Genomic DNA, 14962 nt, shown 5'->3' with positions numbered 1-14962 from the left:
TTACTCAATCTGTCTATATAAAATGGAGGTCAGTTTGGTGAGAAAAATCTCTTCATAAAAGTTCCTTAACAAAGTACCAGTGGTACAGTAGGGGAATTGTCTTGCCCTTAAGAATCATTTTTTAAAACTTGAAATGTCAAAGTCAAACTTTTTCCTGTGCAAATTTTTTTCTTTTAATTGTTATCCTGTAAAGTGAAAAATAGAACCCATGTCCTAGTGTCCTAGATCTTTATCATCCTCCTCTTTATGTTTCATGATTCAGTTTCTTGCATAATTAACCACCTCTCTCTTCCCACTTTCTCCTGTTCCCAGAAGACTGTAAAATATTTCCTCTAGTAAAACTTCACACTTCACAGTACACTTCATATCTTTGTAAATTGTTTTCTCTATCTAAAGTTCGTGTTTGCTTTTTTTTTTTTTTTTTTTGAGACAGTGTGTAAGTTGGTTTTAACGCTGTTGATAAAGGCCTACCGAAACTGAGAACAAAAAGGGTTTAATTGGACTACAGTTCCACATGGCTGGGGAGGCCTCAGGATCATGGTGGGAGGCAAAAGGTGCTTCTTATATGGCAGTGGAAAGAGAAAATGAGAAAGATGCGAAAGTGGAAACCCCTAATAAATCCATCAGGTCTTGTGAGAGTTATTCACTGTCACAAGAATAGCCCTGGAAAGCCTGTCCCCCGTGATTCAGTTACCTTCCCTGGGGTCCCTCCCACAACATGTGGAAATTCTGGGAGATTTGGTTTGGACATGGCCACACCATGTCAGACAGCCAGACAGCTACTTTTTTTTTTTTTTTGAAATGGAGTCTCGCTGTATTGCCCAGACTGGAGTGCAGTGGTGCAATCTTGGCTCACTGCAACCTCTGCCTCCCGGGTTCAAGTGATTCTCCTGTCTCAACCTCCTCAGTAGCTGGGATTACAAGTGCACGCCATCATGTCCGGCTAATTTTCTTGTAGAGACGAGGTTTCACCATGTTGGCCAGGCTGGTCTTGAACTACTGACATCAAGTCATCCACCTGCCTCAGCCTCCCAAAATGTTGGGATTACAGGTGTGAGCCACCATGCCAGGTCTTTTTAATTTTTTTTAATTTTTGGTAGAGATGAGGTCGCACTATATTGCCCAGACTGGTCTCAAACTCTTGAGTTCAAGCAGTCCTTTTGTCTTGGTCCCCCAAAGTGCTGTGATTACAGGTGTGAGTCACCATACCCCCTGTTCACTTTTTGAAATATATTAACCGTTATTCAAAGTTTAGCGTAAATTATTACAGTTGCTATGATTTAGTAGTGCTTTTAATGTCTCAGAGATGTTCCAGGCACTTTTCCCATGTATTAAATCCCTTAATCCTCAAAATTAGCCTATGAGGTAAATACTTTTATTATCTTTTTGTTTTTTTTCCACTAAAGGGGTTTAAGGCATGAATAGTTTGAGTAACTTGCCCAAGGTCACACAGCTAGGATGTAGGCCTCAGCCAAATTTGTAGTCAGCCAGTGTGTCTCCATAACTTGTGCTTTTACCAACTACAATTTTTTAATAAAACTAACATTGTAAAACCTCCTTTGGCTCCACAGGCCAAGTAGATTATACTGTTCTTTGTTGCCAGTCCCACTAATCTTTCTTTATATACCCTTTAAATACATTACAGTAGCCTCCCCTTAACAATGGTTTTGTTTTTTGCAGTTCCAGTTACTTCCGGTCAATTGTGGTTGGAAAATATTAAATGGAAAATTCCAGAAATAAGTGATTCCTGTTTTAAGTTGCACACTGTTCTGAGTAGCGTGATAAAACCCCACACTATCCCGCACTTTTGAATCATCCCTTTGTCTAGCCATCCATGCTCTCTGTGCTTCCCACCCATTAGTCACTTAGTAGCCATCCCGTTATCAGATCTGCTGTCTTGGTATAGCAGTGTTTGTGATCAGGTAACCCTTATTTTACTTAATAATGGCATCAAAGCACAGAGTAGTGATGCTGGGAATTTTAATATACCAAGATTAAACGTTGAAGTGCCACTTTAAAAAGTGAAAAGGTGAGAAAGTTCTCAATAAGGAAAGGAAAAAAAATCATATGCTGAGATTGCTGAGATCTATGGTGAAAACTAATCTTCAATCCATGAAATTGTAGTGAAGGAAAAGAAACTCATGCTAGTTTTGCCATCTCACTTCAAATTGTAAAAATTATGGCTGCAGTGCATGGTAACTTTTATTAAAGTATGTTGTTGTAATTGTTCTTTTACATTAGTTATTGTTAATCTCTTACTGTGTCCAATTTATAAATTAAATTTTATCATACGTATGTATAGGAGAAAACATGGTAAATGTAAGATTTGGTGTTATCCTTGGTTTCAGGCATCCATTGGGAGTCTTGAGATGTATCTCCCGCAGGTAAGGGAAGACTGCTGTATTGTGATATTTTTCTCTCTGTATTGTGGCCTATCAGAGCCTGTTTCTCAATGTCTTTGTTTCAGACCTTTGAATTTTTTGTATTTAATCATTGTCTTTGTAGCACTTAGCATATTACTTGGTGTTAAGCAAGTACAAAATAAAGGTTTCTTGGATTAACGAATATAGTAGGCCCCCTTCATCCTCAGGAGACATGTTTCAAGATCCTCAGTGGATGCCTGAAACCATAGATAGTATGTAACTCTGTATATACCTGTACTATGTTTTCTCTTGTACATACCAATCTATGATAAAGTTTAGTTTATAAATTAGGCAAAGTAAAAGATTAACAATAATAACTAAAATAAAATAGAACAATTATGGCAATATACTGTAATAAAAGTTATATGAATGTTCCCTCTCTCAGTCTCTCAAAATATCTTAATATTTTCAGACTGTGACTGATTGAGGGTAACTGAGCCACAGAAAGCAAAACTGCAGATTAAAGGAGGCTATTGTGAGGGAATGAATGTAAGAAACACCAAGAAGAAGCAGGATATGAGTAAATTGCTGCTATGAAAGATAAAAATAAATAGTTGTAATGATAGCAGTTACCATTTAGGGTAAAATGTAGAAGAAAAAGCCATGATATTTGATCTACAGTTAGAATGAAATTTTATTTATTGCTCTGAATAGAAGGTATAGCTCTCTTTTTACTTGTATGCCTGATACAACAGAGAAAAGTAGTTGTCATTACTTCTTAGACTTCTCCAGTTGTCACTACTTCTTAGACTCCCCAAATCATCAATCAAAATCCCAGTTGACTAGATTGTGTCGACTATCACTTCACTTCCAGTATATCTTGTAAAAATATGTTTTCTATTTCATTCAGGAGAAGATTGCAATTCAATCTGAAAAGAACCATGTTCTTAGGATTAAAGTCCTCACCTACATCTGTACATATGTATAATCTTAGGAAACAAAATGAGCCATGGAAAATTATGTAATTCCTTCCTATGGAATGAAATGAGGTAGTAAAGTGGCTGCGGCCAGATTGCGCAGGGCTCTGTACATCATGGTACAAATGAGTTTTACAACTCATTTTCTGTTTTTGCAAATGCAGATAACATGGACAGGTTTCATCCTGTGACAAGAAACTTCTAATATATTTGAAGAATTACAGTGCCTTTGGCTAGCAACTAACCTCTTTATGGCCTTTCACACTGTTTTGACTTTTTGTCTACTAGGTTGTTTGCTTTGTGTTAGATTTTTTCATTATAGTTGCAGCATTCACTTCTGTACATTTTCTCCATTTGAGTGTCCCAGATCCTGCAAAATGTCACTTCTCTACTCAAAACCTTCCATTGGCTTCCATTTCATATAAAGGAAGAGTAATTACTTGTGAAGTCCCACAGGGTATGGCCTCTTGATGCCTTTCTGGCCTCATTGCTCACTGTTCACACACCACCCTGAGTGCTCCTCCCCAGCTGTCCGTATGCCTCACTTTTCACCTCCTTCTGCTTTTTCCTCAGAAGTCATCTTCCTGGCAAGCCTACCCTTACCTCCATATTTAAAATCACAACACCATGGTATTTCCTATTAATCCTATTTTAATGTTCTCAGTAATATTTATCACCTAGTATACTATATCATGTAATGATTCGCTATTCTTATATTTCTTACCCACAGAGTAGAATCCCCATAAAAGTAGAGATTGCTGTGTATTTGTTTACATTCCTAGGAACCCAAAACCTATAACAGTGCCAGGCACAGTACGCTTTCAAATATTTGATAAGTGAATGAAGAAACAATAAATTCAAGATCTCATTTCCTTTAAAGAAAACACGCCTCATTGAAAATGCTTATATTAAAATATGCCTTGGGAAGAGCTGTGAGAAAGATGCAAATGTTAGATAATGAACTGGGGGAGGGCCACACCTGCACTTAACCCTTCCTCTGTTACCTGAGTGCCACTACTTAGCAAAATCAGTTTTTATCTCAGAGACATTAGCAGAAAACAAGCCAAACTCTCCCCCATGATGTACAGAGCCCTGCGCAATCTGGCCGCAGCCACTTTACTACCTCATTTCATTCCATAGGAAGGAATTACATAATTTTCCATGGCTCATTTTGTTTCCTAAGATTATACATATGTACAGATGTAGGTGAGGACTTTAATCCTAAGAACATGGTTCTTTTCAGATTGAATTGCAATCTTCTCCTGAATGAAATAGAAAACATATTTTTACAAGATATACTGGAAGTGAAGTGATAGTCGACACAATCTAGTCAACTGGGATTTTGATTGATGATTTGGGGAGTCTAAGCAGTAGTGACAACTGGAGAGAAATATATTTAGTATAATTTAATAATAACCTGATTTGCATGTTTTTGTCTGTTGGAATAATTACATAGATTTATCTCTTATATCTTTACATTGTTTTATTTTTCCAGATTACGGTGCAATCTGTCAAATGTTTATGTGTTGAAAGGGCCACTTACTGCTAGAGTATGAGAAATTCAGAGTATACATGTTTTGATTTATTTGTTGATTCCATGTTAATGGATAGCTTTCCTTGGAAAGTTGGGGAGGACATATATTTTATTTATAATGTATAATAATATACATAATCATGACTATATAACTTAAAATATTTTTATAAATGTGTATATTTACAATGCGTTTTAAAATATGCTATTAAGTGGATTAGTAGGGTTATTTTTTTTATATTGTGGCATATGTATAATGGATTGAAGATGATATTAGATGGAATGAGAAAAGTTTTTCTGAGAGTAAAACTATAGTTTCATAAGTAGATAGATTTTATGATCACAGCTTTTTCTTTTCCAGTTTTTCACTGTTCATTTTTGATACCTTGGCAAGCTAATCTTTAGTGTCAGGCAAAATTTCACTTGGCTATTTATTGTAAATTGCCTTAATAAATGAGTGAAAAAACTTTTGATACCTGCCTAGTCTTAGTTGGATGAAATAACTGATTTTCTTCTAATTCATTTTTGCTCCATAAAATGATATGTTAATAAATGAGGAAAATCAATCATCATCTAGAAAGTACAGTTATTCTTGCTCAGAATTAAATAAAGCAGACTGGAGGAAATTCAAAGCATTTTTTTGACTGTTGACAGACTATCGCTATATATGTTATTTTAATGAATCAGTCTCATAAAAGTTGTAAAACATGTATGGTATCCATTTCGGAGGGTATATACATTTTTTATAACTAGTAGGAGAATTTCTAAGCCCTTTTGACATTCCCAAATGTGCTGTTGTTATCAGTTGATTAATTTTCAGACAGATAACAAAAATGTCAGTAAAATTCCCAGTAGTAACAATGGTGTGCTGATGGTATTGAATTGTTCTTTTCTTTCAATAAACTTCATATATGGAAATGTAGCTCAATATGAGGCAGAAGGTGAGACTCAACAACGGAGACAGGGCTGGGACACCGGATCAAATTGAGGACTAGCTAAAGCAAGGAAGGGGCAGAGGCAGCTTTCCATAAGACATGCCCACTAGTGCACCATATTAGTTTATCATTGGCATGGTGAGTTACTATAAGTTACTCCCAAGTTACTGCCACTTTCCGTGGGAATGATCCAACAACCCAGGAGTTATTACCCTTTTCCTAGAAATTTCTGCATAGTCTGCCCCTTAATTTGCATGTAATTAAAAGCAGGTATAAATGTGATTGCAGAACTGCCTTTTAGCTGCTGTTCTAGGAGCACTGCCTATGGGGTAGCTCTGTTCTGCAAGGAGCAGTACTTCTGCTTCTGCTGTACACTGCCACTTCAATAGAGGCTCCTACCGTTGTCATGCCTTTGATTTCTTTCCTGGACAAAGTCAAGAACTGTCCCAAGCTAAGCTCCAGTTTGGGGGCTTGCCTGGCCTGCATCATATACATTATTTAATTTATGGGTGATATTTGTTTTCTAAAGATTTTTAAATCTATGGAATAAACCCTATAGAATTTCTTTAGCTAGCAAATTCCTTTATTGGGAGCATGATTAAAGCTGTTATTGTAACTGTTGAACAATTTGTATATTATACAAAGCAAGATATTTGCATTAAATGTTAACAAGCTATAGCAGAATTTTTGCATCTTGCTTTTGGGAAAGCTTAGTCTTTGTAAAAATAAAAGTTTTTACACATGAATGCATTCTTATTATAAGAGATTAAAAAACAAGACAGAGCAAAATATGAATGTTTACCCTCATGCCCCCCTTACACCCATGTCCCTCAGAGGTAAAAACTTAGCAGTTTAGTATGCATTATTCTAGTACAAAATTTTGACCATTTTCAGACATGTACATCTTGATGTTAATACATTGAAAGATGGAATCATAGTGTATATTCTTTTAACTTGGGTTGGAGGAGGTCAACATACTTTGGAAATAAAGAGATTTGCTTTTATAACTGAAGGTCACCCTTTATTATTTGGACAAATCTACCCAACTAGCTACCACTGCTGGCACCTCATAGGAATGGGAAACATGACTATGAGGATATAAAATAATTGTATTAAGTCAGCTCATTCATCAACAAGCCAGAAATGTAGCTTAAATAGCAACACTTTTTCTTTTATGGTTGTTTTCCAAGTTTGCCCACAGTTCCTGTGTATGTGTGTCATCATTACTACAGCATGACCCCATATTGCATTTCTCATATTAGCCATAAATACTTATTAGAAAACTTTAGATATTTATTTCATGTATTCAGAGCTCTTTTTTTTTTTTTTTTTTTGTCGTATTCTTTCTTTCATTTGATCTTTTTTGCCCTTTTTACTTTCTTCTATCATTGAGCTTAACATTTTGGAGTATGTTTGATGCTGATAAGATTAGTACAGGGTTTCCCAGTCTTGGCAATCTTGACATTTTGGGAAAGATAACTCTTTGTTGTCAAGGGAGTGGCCCTGTGCATTATAGCATGTTAAGCAACATCCCTGGCTTCTACCCACTAGACACCAGCACAGTGCCCCTAGTTGTGATAATGAAAAATGTCTCCAGATGTTGTCAAATGTCCCTGGGAGGCAAAAGCACTCCTAGTTGGTGCCAAATGTCCCCTGGGAGGAAGACCATCCCCAGCTGATGCCAAATGTCCCCTAGGGAGTAACACCATGGTGGTAGAGAACCATAGTTTATTAGCATCTCTAAACTCATATAATATTTTTTGAACATATTTTTTAAGGAAAGGTAGCTATCCCTGGACCAATTCATAACATGTTTTGAAGTATAATTAAAAGTATCATAAATACAACAGTATTGAAACTTCACTCCTTATATGTATAATTGACTTTAATGTCCTTGGCAGTAGATATGTATTTGCTGCATCGTTACATGGAAAGAATATTCACTGATGAAAAAGTCCTCTCCAACTTGAAAGAAATGTTTTCACCTGTCTCTGTGAGTATCAGTAACCTGGTACCAGACCTTCTTTCCTATATCTTAACAAAAGTTTATACTGCACTTTGACTCTTGGTATTTTACAAAAATGTATGCATTTGGGCCTCGACAAAGCAATGCAACATGTAAACATATTTTCTGAGAAGCATGTTTTGTTAAAAAAACAAACAGGCTTTCAAAGTAGATGCTACATCATAAAGTCTAAATATGTATGGATTTTCTACACATAATCCCTCAACATTCATCTTCTAATATGTGAATATGGGCAATCTTCAATTTAAATGGAAATAACATAAACTAAAATGTTAATATTTTACCTAAAATTTGCAGAACTCAGTAATATTTTAATAACACAAACCTTATCTATTGTACTATCTAGGATATGTTTTCAGACATGTTAATCTTTGAAATTAAAAATTTTTGTACTTCCCCCTCCAGAAGAAAAACCACCTACAGAAAGAAAAGAAACCAACTGTCCTTCAGAGTGAAATTTAGGGTACTTCAAAAAAACAGTTTCCTGTATTTCTAGGCTTAATGGTCTTTTTTCCGCCCTTAGTATATATTCATGTTTAATGAATTTCCTGTTGACTTTAAAAGGAGTTTCTACTATAGGCTATTTTAAAAGAATTGCCTATTTCAAGCTTTTCCTGGATGTGGTTAAATCACTTCCTGTACAGAAACAATACTCAACCTTTTTTGAAATTAAAATTTGAATGTGAAATTCAAGCATTGTATTGATTTTAATGGATCAATTTATTTTTCTGTCTTCAACACACCAACCTTTAAATCTGTAATTTCTGATTCTGATTCTGCTTTTATAATTTCTGTTTTTAACTATATAAACCAATGTCAAAAGATTTGAAAATGGCAAATCCAATAGACAGATGAAATGTTTTCTTTGTAAATTAATATAAACCAAATTCTAGATATTGTTATATTTGATACTAACACTGAGTCTAATACAATAGACCTGATTTTTCCATAAACTGGGATCAAGTAAAAACTACTAAAAGATAACATTCTGATGACAATATCTGCGACAACAAGTTTAGTGTGCTAAGATGCTAAAAATGTTTTTCACATATAAGATTTTATTGTATTATTGGCACTGACTATCACTTGTATAGATATATTTTTATTGAAATAAACTTTTAGAAAACTTAAATATATTTAAAAGGGAAATATAGTGTTCTATATATTTTTTTTCAGTACACATTAAATAGTAAAGTAAAAAGGATCACAGAGTTGAAAGATTACTCAGGTAGCCAGGCGTGGTGGCTCACATCTATAATCCCAGCACTTTGGGAGGCAGAGGCAGGCAGATCACCTAGGGTCAGGAGTTCAAGATCAGCCTGACCAACATTGTGAAACGCCACCTCTACTAAAAATACAAAATTAACAAATGAACTGGGTGTGGTGGCACATGCCCGTAATCCCAGCTACTCGGGGGGCTGAGGCATGAGAATCACTTGAACCCAGGAGGCAGAGGTTGCAGTGAACCAAGATTGAGCAAGATCGTGCCATTGCATTCCAGTCTGGACAACAAGAGCAAAACTCTGTCTCAAATAAATAAATAAATAAATAAATAAATTAGTTAATTAAAAAAAGTTACCCAGGAATCACTTAAAATTATCTAAAGTATCACCACTGAGTTGATGGGAAACAATCTGTGCATTACAAAACTTGCCCTTTAATTTGCAGGGGTTCCAGTTTTTAAGTAGGAACCATCAAGAACATGATCAAAAATTCTTCTGCTTCATTATTTTTAAATTGTATACACAACGTTCTCTATATAGTGTATTAATCATTATAGAGTATAATTCAGTATGCTGCATTTATATTTTAGAGCTGCTTTTTTAGGGGTAGAGGAAGAGGTTGGCATTGACTGCTAGGTGAGGTTGTAAATGAAGTAACAATATGACCTCCTTAGTTTGCCCTATTCTTTGTAATACCTTAGAGAAAAGGAGAAAGTTGAAGCTAATTTCAGCTTAATTCTAAATCTCCTCCGAATAGCATTAAAAATAGTTTATAACATGTGGCTGGATAGAATAATATTCATGGTGGTTTGTTATCATCCAAATTTGTAGCTATTCTTTTACCAGGTATTTCTGTCGCTATTTCTCCGTTTCTCACAACACTGCAATTCTTCTCTACCTTTGTTATTTCCGTGGTTTTATAAAGGTTTATTTTGGAAATGTGTATTGACTAAAGTTTCTTATGCCACTCTCACTTAGCTCTTTGTGGTAAAGGTCACATTTATTTGAAGTTGTAGACTTTATGGCTGAGAAGTACATCAGAGTCAGCCAGTGTCCATTCCCGCTACTTCCCTGACCCTGACTTTGGCCTTCAATACCTCTTACCTGTGACTTGAAATTCTTTCCTCCCAGTCTTAGGTATTTTCTCACTCTTGTTCATGGCAGCTCTGATCATGTTTTATTCTGGTCAAAAGCCTTCAAAATTCTGCCTTTTGTCAAGACCTCTTTATCTTTACCCTCTATTTGCTCTACCATCTGCGCTGTCCTTATGCTCTCATTACTTCCCCTACTTGATACAAGCTGGACAATCATTGTATCCTTAGGAGATTTTACCTTTGCGTTTGCTGTCCTTTCTTCTCTTCGTTGAGGTTTCCTAAAAAACAATATAAATTCATTTGTCTGTAAATATCGACATTCTTCCAGATCCAGCTCACATTTTGCCTCTCACCTCAAGCTGCTTGGGTTCTCTTTTAATCCTTTGCAGACAGAGTGAATATCTCCTCTTTTCCCTGAATTGCCATTGTACTTCCTGCGATTTTATTTCATTTTATTATATTTTACTGTGTTATAGTTAGATTGCAATCTCAGCACAGAAGAAAGGCATGGGTTTTAGAGTCAGGTATATCTAGTTTTTGATCTGTTCCCTTTGTAACTGCCCTGAACATAGGCTGTGCTGTGGTACATGTTCTTTTATATTCTAGGGACTCTACGCCTTGCATGCAGAGTTGTAGTTGGCAATAAATGTTTAAAAGATGAATAACCACTTATTCATGAAGGACTGTTATTTTAATATTTATTTAAACAATATCCTGAAGAATCCTCAATGTTTTTGCCACCCACAGAGAAATCACTTCCTTCTCCAAAAAGTATGCAGTTTATGTGTGTGGAAATTGAATGAAAATGTGCCATTGAGGAGATCTCGGAAGATGTGTGTGTGTGTGTGTCTGTGTGTATGTATGCGTGTTCAAAGTTAGGGAAAGGGAAGTTTGCTTTTACTATCGCTGTTTTCCTATTTTTTTTTCAGTTTTGTTTGTACTCATTAAATGTAGTTATTTAGAACTGTTATAGCTGTGGTCACTTATGAATCCTAATGCTAATTTCATATTTTTAAGTGAGGGGGAGATTGCTGGCATATCCTCTCAATTTTGCTCCCCTCTATGATTTACCTTCTGGGCAGCAAGATACTAGACAAGAAAAACATCACAAGTTTGCAAATAGGCTATGGGAAAAGTTTTATTAATTTAAATAATTGTGTCATATAGTTAGGCTCCTTAACATAGTAATTTGCTTTTATGCCTTTCCTATATTTTCAATACCATGTGCTTAGCATAGCAAAATTTACTGCTAGATATATTTGTCTTAAACTTGTTCAAAGGTCCTAATGAGAGAAATAATAAAATAAGGATTTAAATATAAGACATCCTAATGTCTAAAGAAGGCCCTCAGTCAGAACCCTCATGCTGCTCATGCACAGAGATGTCTGTGATTACTCTGACCACTTTTCTTGTGTTTACTTAGGACTAATGAGTAAATGACTGAATGTCAGCACTATTAATTAAATTTGTTGTAGAGTCTCTGATGCACCTGAATCATTTTCCAAGGGACATGCTGAAACTAAGCCTCTAAAAATAATTGCTTAGTGAACATATAAAATGCCCATAAACTTTTCAATGCTCTATCTTCAAGAATAATAATATTCAGAAGAGTCTTTTTTTGAATTACAAATGAAGATTTTTCCCTCCCTTATTAGTTGCCTGTATATTTTAAGTTGAACTTTTAAGAAATTGAATATAGTGACTTAAGAACCTTTAAGCTTTTACTTCAGCCTAATTGTTTAAACAATTTAAATATAATTAAATTGATATTTAAATTGATATTTAACAAATATTAAACAAGTTAAATCAAATATTAAATAAATTAAATATCAATTTTATTATAATACCCTCCCTTATTAGATGCATGTATTATTTCAACAGTTGAAATATAGATTTTATTTAGAAGTGTAGTCTCATTAGGTTTCAAGTTTGAGGAAAGACATGAGTTTTCAGATTGACATTACACTGTGAGTAAAATAAAGATAAATATAAATATAGACACATCATGATAAAACTACAGAACATAAGGAATTAGGAGATGATCTCAAAGGACAGAAAGACATTATCTACAAAGGAAGAAGTATCAAAACACAGAAGTCAGAAGACATTGGTATAATGTATTCAAGCACTATTAGAAAACAACTGCCAACCTGGAATTGTATACATGAGTAGACTCATTATAGAATGAGTGCAAAATAAAGATATTTTCGACACACACACACACACACACACACGAAATACAGACTTATTTCTAATTTACCGAAATCAATCACAAGTATATTGGTGCTAAATGAAGCTATTGCATACTGAAACTTTTATTGATATATAGTTTCCAAAACTCAGTGAAGATATTTGAATATTTGTAAAGGAGATTACACCAAATCATGTTGATAGTCTAATTTGGGAGAATCTGGGCCATCCAAGTTTGCCAGAAATGTATGAGGTCATAACAGTACTTGATGAACTCCTTAGAGAATGCAATGCAATTTTTGATTATATTTCAGAGTAGTGGCTTTGAATATACCAGAGTTATTAAAAGGAGGACAAATAAAATTTTGCTGTTGTTGCTTCATGCCTTGTTCAGTCGCGTGTTAAGTCTAGCCAACAAGAATTATTTAAAGTTTGATTTGTTGTTTCTGTCAGAAAAAAGATAACGATATTTGTGATTTAAGCAAAAAAAAATTTTTTTTTCTGATTTAGGTGATGATAATAACACAAAACATTCTGGTGAATTTACTTTTTCATTTTTAGTAATTATTATCCTAGCTATAATTTTTTATGTTTAATTTATAGGACCACTATGGAAATTTGTAGACTGGTAGAGCCAGTATATTCTAAAGCTTCTCTTGGCTTTTTATCCTATCTTCCTTTGAAGTATTTTGACTAATAGGGCAGGGAATAAAGGGAGAATGGCAGTAACTCTCAAGGAAAGTACTGACTAGGATAGAATCACTAGTCAACCTTGTCACTTGGCACATCGACACCAGTTTTATGTAAAGGGAATTTTAGTCTGAAAATTATGTAATGAGCATAAATGTTGATCAGCACTTACTCTTCATAGATCCTTGATTTCTGAGTGTCTGGACCAATGCTTTTGTTGCCACTCATTTAGTTATTATTCTTGTATGCATTGTTCCAAGTAATAGAACAATGTAGCAGTCATATATGTTCCATATCCTCAAAATATAGTTCCAGAAGAATTGTGTTTATTACTTTCTTTGCAGTATTCTACTATACCATAGTGGGTTTTTAATACTTGCTGACTGCTTTAAATGATGATTAACCCTACTCAGCTACTCTGCTTCATTTTTGTTAGCTTATTCTTTAAATCTGTTGGATCAGAACCTAGCTCACCTGGTGGGATACTTGAGGTTTTCTATATTTTACATTATGCATATTAAGTCTAAATCTAATATTTCATTATACATACTATCTGTGTAAGCTTTAAGAGTTTAATGATATATTAATAACATATTTTATTATTTTATACGTTTACTATTGAATATTTGATACTTTACTATCTTTAATTTTTAGCAAAATCCTGTAAAAATAAGTGAAATGTTTTACAGATTTACAGATTTAAAAATGAGGCTAAGAGGATGAAAATGGTTTGACTTTTAGATAATAATACCTTCCTTATTGGGTTAATGTAAGGATTAAGATACGTATCTGAAGCAGCTCACACAAAGCCTGGCACCAAGTAGCTTGCAACAAATGAAAATTGTTGTTGCTGTTGGGACTCTTATCAATGCCAATGTCTGAGCTAGTGGTATAGCTGTGGTTCTGTCTGGTCTGAATCTAAAGTCTATGTTGATTATATTTGATACCTTTTGAATTTAAATTCAGTGAACACTTGATATAGTTTTATTTATTCTTATGTAGCAGTATTCTCAATTATTTCAAGGAAGCCATGTTAATGACCTTCTGGAATATGTTTCCATTATTGGGTTTAGCTTCCAAAGCAGTCCAGTAATGATTAGGGCTGACACCATGTTTCATACTGATGACATTCTTCCTAGAAGCTCTGCAACAGATGGTGGCCTTTGTGTAGACTCAGCACAGTTCTCCTGGACTGTGCTCCTGACTCAGCAGAATTCAGCAGACAAACAGTCTGTACAAGGCATCGGTCTGTGGTGGAGAGACTTATCTGGAAAGCTAGCAGGGAAAAAGATGCTAACTAAAATGGGTCGAGGGCTCTAGCTGAACTCTATTCTCTGTGTGGCATTTTGTGTTAGATTTAAAAACCACAGGGGCAGAAAACTCTTTCACTGTAGGGCCAGTTAGCAAATAGCCTGGTGTCAGATTCTAGATGAAGCACAAGTTTACATTTTGCATTGAGAACATTTTTATCTGAGGCCTCTGTGTTTTACAAATGCCCATGTTAATTTAAGGCAAGATGCCTACTGTACAGAACATGCAATTGATGAATGCCCTAGGGAATAAGATAAGGAGATGAGATTCCTGTGCCAACAAAGGGCTCTTCGTTTCACAAATTTTCATCATTTTGGACACGATTATTTGAATCTGGCAATAGATGGATAAGGCTCTGCTCTGCTTGTGCCTGTAAATTGGGAATTATTTTTTTGTGACATATGGGAACATTTCTTTGGGGGAAAAGAGAAGTATGTTTACTTTTCTGATGCTCCTTACAAGTTTCCATGAGACTGGTCAGATGACAAAACTGTCAGTGACAGGATTGAGACTGTAGAGGCTATTTACTATGAAGTTGATGGACCACAGGCTTCAGGGCTCCTTATTTTCTCAGGCTGTGTCCAAGACCCTATACCTTATTCACATGATCATCTGTAACATT

General features: G+C 34.9%; 1 protein-coding gene across 5 annotated transcripts in view; it reads left to right on the top strand.

Moving 5' to 3' along the window:
* GULP1 (GULP PTB domain containing engulfment adaptor 1) overlaps positions 1-14962 on the top strand; it is a 319039-nt gene that overhangs the window by 25662 nt on the left and 278415 nt on the right. The window lies entirely within an intron of this gene.

This window comes from Trachypithecus francoisi, unplaced genomic scaffold, assembly GCF_009764315.1.
Source record: "Trachypithecus francoisi isolate TF-2019V2 unplaced genomic scaffold, Tfra_2.0 Lachesis_group13, whole genome shotgun sequence".
Taxonomy (NCBI): Eukaryota; Metazoa; Chordata; class Mammalia; order Primates; family Cercopithecidae; genus Trachypithecus; species Trachypithecus francoisi.
This window is presented reverse-complemented; position numbering and strand designations above follow the sequence as displayed.